Below are 6,833 nucleotides of genomic sequence, written 5' to 3'. Positions count from 1 at the left end.
CCTTCCTGCCTAGGATTGCAAGAAGGATCCTTGAAGGCCAGTTCTGTAATCTCAACAGATACTCATAGAATTAGTATCCAAAGCCTAGGCTATCTAGCCTTGCTCACCAGCATCTTGTTACACTGAAACTAAACAACTATTCACCATAATACATTCCACTTTGCTTAAACAAAATTGCCATTTGTTTTCACTGACAAAATGAAGTCCTTAGCAATATTTGGACATCCACAATGTAGTAGACAGTTCTAAATTCTTAATTTTGACAAATACTGGAGATATATGTATATATATATATATATATATATATATATATATATATAAACTTTTTTCAGTAAATGTCACAATAATATTGAGCAATGGGTCAATCAAGATCACTCTACTTATAAAAATTTAATGCAGGGGCTGGAGAAATGGCTCAGTGGTTGGGAGTGCTGGCTGTTTTTCCACAGGACCTGGGTTCAAGTCCCAGCATCCACATGGCAGCTCACAACTGTCTATAACTCCTGTTCCAGGGGATCTGACACCCTCACAAAGACATAGATGCATGCAAAACACCAATGTACATAAAGTACAAATAAATATTTTTTTAAAATGTAATGCAAAATTAAAATCTGTATAAAGCTTAACTCAAGACTTACACAGTTTCCATGAAAGCAATGAGTTTTAAAGTACAGGTCTGAACTCTAGAAAATCTTTGACAGCATCTCAATATACTTATATAAGCTTGTATTCTAGCTGAAATAGATGAAGAGCCTAGAACCCTGCTCCTTTATTCCTTACCACACTGACCTCTGCAGTAAATACCCAGAGGCAATATCCTTCAGCAGCATGTGTCTGGGGGAAATTTCCAATGTCTCTAAGAAGTAATTGAAATAAACTTCCAAATTATGCTATCCAGAAAGAAAAATTCAAGTAGATATCAAGGCTTGAATGAGAAAAAAACATATTTGTTTAGAAGGGTAAGGAGATATTTCTTAAGAAATAAAACACAATCTATAACAATATAATTAGCTAATTTGTGACATTGGCACTTTAGATTACTGGTTAATGGAATATTAATGAAGGGAAACAAAAACAAGTCAGATAAGGGGAAAATGCATTAGCAACGCATGTGATGGAAAGAAAGGAATAGAAGCTACAACAAACAACAATTTTATTTAAACCAATAAAAAATTAAAGACCAACGCCATGAAAATGAGGAAATGATCTGTGATTGCTAATTATAGATTCTCTTCTCTGAAATTCATGTTGAAATTTAAAGTAAATTATGAGACATTAAAATAAGTGACATTAAGGTGATTAAGGGTTCTGTCCTGATACATGCTTTAAGGTATTATAGTGGTATTTTATTTGTACTGAAATGTGATTTTAATTGTATGTTAATAAATAAAGTTGCCCAGGGGTCAGAGCTATTAGAGCCATAGCAAAAGCTGGGCGTTGGTGGTGCACACCTTTAATCCCAGCACTTGGTAGGCAGAGTTAGGTAGATCTCTGTGTGTTCAAGGATACAGCCAACAGACAGTGACGAGGCGGTCATGTGGTTGGTTTTACAATCAATGAGAAGGCAGAACAGAAAGTCTATATAAAGACAAACAAGGCCGGGCGTTGGTGGCGCACGCCTTTAATCCCAGCACTCGGGAGGCAGAGGCAGGAGGATCTCTGTGAGTTTGAAGCCAGCCTGGGCTACCAAGTGAGTTCCAGGAAAGGCGCAAAGCTACACAGAGAAACCCTGTCTCGAAAACCAAATAAATAAATAAATAAATAAATAAATAAATAAATAAATAAATAAAGACAAACAAACAGGAAGTAGGTCTCTTTCGGAGAGGTCTCTTGGCTGAAGAGGCTAGCTGCAGCAGGCGGGTAAGGCTCTTAGCTCTGATCTCTTGGCTTTTGTCTTTGCATTGGCTCTGTGTTTCTTATTTAATAAGATGGTTGGTTACATCTACAAGGTATAGATGCAATTAATAGACTAATGAGACATCTCGAGAAAGGGCTTAGTAAAAGTAAACTTCACAAGGTATTTCATACTTCCTCTTTCACTGGATTTATCACAGAATGGTAACCTATGCTATCTTGATACTGCTAAATACAAAGCAATCAGTAGATATACCCCTTCAACCATGGACTAAAGCCACAACCTAAAATAAATTTCTCTTTATATGTTACACAGTCTATGCTTCTATATTTTAATAACAAAAAAGAGACTAAGGTGATCACTTATATATTGTCAACATAAAATAACATTTGACATATAATAGAATAGAAAAAATTAAATTTGAGCAACATAAACTATGAGTATTTGAAGAAATGAGAACTTATATTAAGTATTTTGGGTTGCATAAATGTATAATTGGTTGTATAAATTGGATTTTCTGGATCAGAATGATAGGCATGTCTCTGGGACATTAGCGTGATAATATTAATTGAGGTGTCTTTGAAAGATGTAAGAGTATAGAAAGTCAGATGAATGCACACATGAACACATTAATTCATCTCTGTTTCTTGATGTAATGGGACTACTTCAAGTTGCTACCACCTTGGATTCCCCATAATGATCTCTGTAATTAGGAATTGTGAGCTTAAATAAACCTTTTCTCTCATTAGTGAGTTTTTGTCAGTGTATTTTATCAGAATAATAGGAAACAAAGACAGTTTTTTTCATTGATGTCATGCTTTATTACATAGCATACCATGATGACTTAAAGGCTATTTATAATGCTTTTTACTTTCCTATAAGTTTGAGATATTTCAAGCAAAAATAAAATAAAAAATTAGTATGCATGCAAGTGATAACTATTTTTTGTATTTAATTGCTTATAAAATATGTATATTGGTGTGGGATTAGTATATATATGCATATATATAAATGGTATGAAATATGGTGTATGGCTTTAACTGACTTTTTTGAAAATTCATCTGTGTTGTTAAGGGAATTAGTAGGATATGGCAATATCTACTACTTAGGGTGTTCAGAGTCTACTCTTTTTTTCCCAGGTTAGCTTAAGCTTGTATTCTAAATGCAGTATTGTTTGAGATTACTACTGCACATAAACTGTTAACAAAGGATTAACGATGGCATCTATCATAAAATTTGTTTTAAAATTTCATCTGTGACAAAGTCTAAATTCTCAGCCTTTCAGAGAAGATCCCCAAACTGTGAGTAAATATCCTAGGTTGTTAAAATTTTGCATTTATGGGGGGAGAGCATGGGAATCCGTGGCTATTATGTGAAACTGAATGGTGTTGTAAAATAAAAAATAAATAAATAAATAAATAAATAAATAAATAAATAAAATTTGCATTTATTAAATTAAAACAAAGGGTGGTGTTTGAGAATAAAATAAGACTAAACTCTGTAAATGTAAAGTCTTAGAATTTCTAATTTAGTCACTGCTAGTCATGGAGTATTACTCCTGCATAACACTTCATTTAGTAATACTAGGAAATTTAGTAATACTAGGAACTTTAGACAGCAGAGACAGAGGAATTCATCTGAATGTAATTGCTAATTGTTCTTTAGGATAGAAACAAATGATGAAAAAGTTATATATGCATATTATATATATATATGTGTGGTGTGTCAATAAAAATAAATAGCATGTGTGGTTGTGTTACATAGATAAGCAATTGTATATGTTTAGTTATCATTTCAGAAATGCTCATGAAAGCTCAAGATTTATTCTGCCTTGGGAATAAAGGCATGATGGCACATGCCTTTTTATCGCAGCACTTGTCATACATGCAAATGAGATGTATACTTGAAAATTCCTTTGTAATACGTTTGTGATAAGATCCCAACAAGGTAAATCTCTTTGTTAGCCTGTGACACAAGAATAGCTCTTAGAATCTGCTTCCTTGTTTAACTGGTTATTCTTCCAGGGTTTTCATTCCTTGACTCCTCTAAACACCTTGTCTACCTCTATGCTTTTTCCTAGCATTCTACGTTAGTGAACATCACTGAACATCAGCATATTCCTTGATATTGTGCCTGATTTAAGGGTGGGGGATTTGAGCACTACAAATTGAAGCTAGAGCTTTCTGCTTCTTAGATAGTCCCTATACCACTGAGCCATATTCTCAGTGTTTCTGGCAGTCTCACCTCTGTCAAATTGCTAAACATCATGGTGGATTTTGCCATCTCAGAGTTGATGCCAGCAGGATAGTTAAAATTCCAGTAGAATAAGAAGATGTTGTTACATCATTAGAAGACAGAACCAACCTACATAATATCTTCATGGTACCTTAATGTGTATCTGTAACATAAACCCATTTAACATGGACCCGGTGTCCGAAGTACACTGTTATGGAATAATCCTTCTGTACACTGTGACTATGTATTGTTCTTGTTGGTTAGTAAAGAACTGATAGGCCTACAGATGGGCAGCAAGAAAGTGGGTGGGAGAGCCAGAGTAGGAGAAGGTTAGGAAGAAGGACAGAGTCTCAGAAGTCAGGAGCAGATTCAGAGGAAGTAGGATGTGTAGATAATGAAGTAACAAGCCATGAGCCATGTAGCACAGGGTAGATAAGAAATATGGGTAAATTTAAATGTAAGAATTAGCTAGTAACAAGCCTAATCTATCAGCCAATCATTTATAATTAATATTGTCTCCTTGTTGGTTATTGGGGAATTGCCAGGTGGGATAAAAAAGTCTACCTACAAATGGCACCCAATGTCCGACCACATATATCCACATAAAACCTGAGAAAGCTTTTCAAAAGGTTCTACACACACAAAAGTGGAGCCAAATGCAGCTTTCTAGTCTCATGTCTCTCCTGCCATCTATGATATAGAAACATGTCTCCAGGCAGCTGCCTGTGTACCTGAGCTGCCAGCATACCATGAGCTAAGCTGCATGGTAGTTAGTTTCCCACACAGGCAGTAGTACAGAGAGGCATCTCCCAGCTGTTGTCTTTAGGATTGTGCTGCGAGAGAAAGCTCCACCAGTGTTCTGCATGGTAGGTTTGGAGTTTTGCTCATACAGACAGAAAGGATTACAGATACACAGTAAAGACAGATCCAGATTGGAAAAAAAAAAAAAAAAAAAAAAGAAAAAAAAAAAACTCTAAATGGGTTACAGTGTGATTTAAAATGTGCAGAGGCTTGGGAGAGAAAAGAGAAATTACATAAGCAGTCATAAAAAAATAATTTAAAAGTAATAAAGTCACCAGGTGATGGTGGCACACCCCTTTAATCCCAGCACTTGGGAGGCAGAAGCAGGCAGATCTTTGTGAGTTTGAGGCCAGCCTGGTCTACAGAGCAAGATCCAGGAAAGGCACAAAGCTACACAGAGAAACCCTGTCTTGAAAAAAATCCAAATAAATAAAGAAATAAAAAGTAATAAAGTTTTTAAAGCAAGAATAAAATAATATAAAGAAAAAAGGCCATGCAAAGATGAAAAACACATGGAGAGTCTGGATTTAGTATGTTATCGTGTTGTCTTTGAATTTTCTGATTGCTGACAAAGGAATAATAGCTGCTAAGAGATATTGCATTATAAAAACTGCTGAATTAAACCAACCTATGTGTTTTTAAAATGCCTTGACTTCAAAATGGAAGTCAAAATGACATGTTACTTTGTGAATGAGTTATTCTTTTATTTCCATAGGAAATGAGAGATGTGGATTCACTCCAGGTTGACATGGATCAGGTTTGATCAGGGAAGACCCACTGAAATTCTGGCTACAGGCATAAAGAAATAAACCTAGAAAAACTACAAAAAAAATATAATGTATATTTTACTGTCTCAAACATAAAACAAAAAAATCTTTAACTGCCTTGTACACACCACATACTTGATACTTGTAATGTATGTTACATTTGAAAGTCTATGTATTTTCAGAACAAGAGGACCAAACACCAATGAAAATGGATGGCTCAGTTGATCTCACATCTCAAAATGCTACTGTTACAGTTTGTGAGTTCTGCATCCAGAACAGCTTCAAGGGTAGATGAATCAGCCTCACAGACTACTCCAGCCAAAACTTAACCATTATCTCAAGATTTACCCAATATTTTAGTGCCCCCAGACAACAGGAAGTGATCTATAAAAGACAATGTACACATTCGCAAAAGATGGGTTATAGTTATTTTTTTTAATCATTTAAGGGGGTTTGATTACAAGTTGTTATTGGTAATGGTCAGGAAAAACATTGAACGAAGAAGATTAGGTTCAGGAATCTCATTCTGAAAATAAAAAGGGGGATATAGAAAGGATAGGAAAAAGGATAGATTATTGAATCTACTTTAATCCAAAAGGCAACTATTAATCTCAAAATTATTTTACATTGCTATGGATTTTGGGTTACTGATACAAATTTAAAGTTTTTTTGTAATACTCTATGTATGTTTCTACTATTTTGGAGGTAATATGTTTATGCAGCTCATTTAAAAATATAACGTATAACTAAAATTTAGATTAATAGTCATCTATAATAGTCAAACCTATAGTCATGTTAGGTGTGTTTTTAAGGTCATAAATAGATATATTTAGATAGATAGATGGTCTTGAAACACTTCAAAGACCTACAGAATATGGTAAGCATGTTTTTAAAGGAAAATACAAACTCCCTGTATCATGCCAGAAGAAAGAGCCATCTTCTGATATGGAACAGGAGAAAAAGTACTGTTGATATCACTCTGTATAAATAAAATGCTGATTGGCCAGTAGCCAAGCAGGAAGTATAGGCAGGACAAGCAGAAAAGAGAATTCTGGGAACAGGAAGGCTGAGTGAGGAGAAGCTGCCAGCTGCCGCCATGAGTACCAACATGTAAGATACTGGTAAGCCAGGAGCCATGTGGCAAGGTATAGATTGATAGAAATGGGTTAATTTAA

This window comes from Peromyscus leucopus, chromosome 1, assembly GCF_004664715.2.
Source record: "Peromyscus leucopus breed LL Stock chromosome 1, UCI_PerLeu_2.1, whole genome shotgun sequence".
In the NCBI taxonomy this organism is placed as follows: Eukaryota; Metazoa; Chordata; class Mammalia; order Rodentia; family Cricetidae; genus Peromyscus; species Peromyscus leucopus.
Note: the sequence above shows the minus strand (reverse complement) of the source record.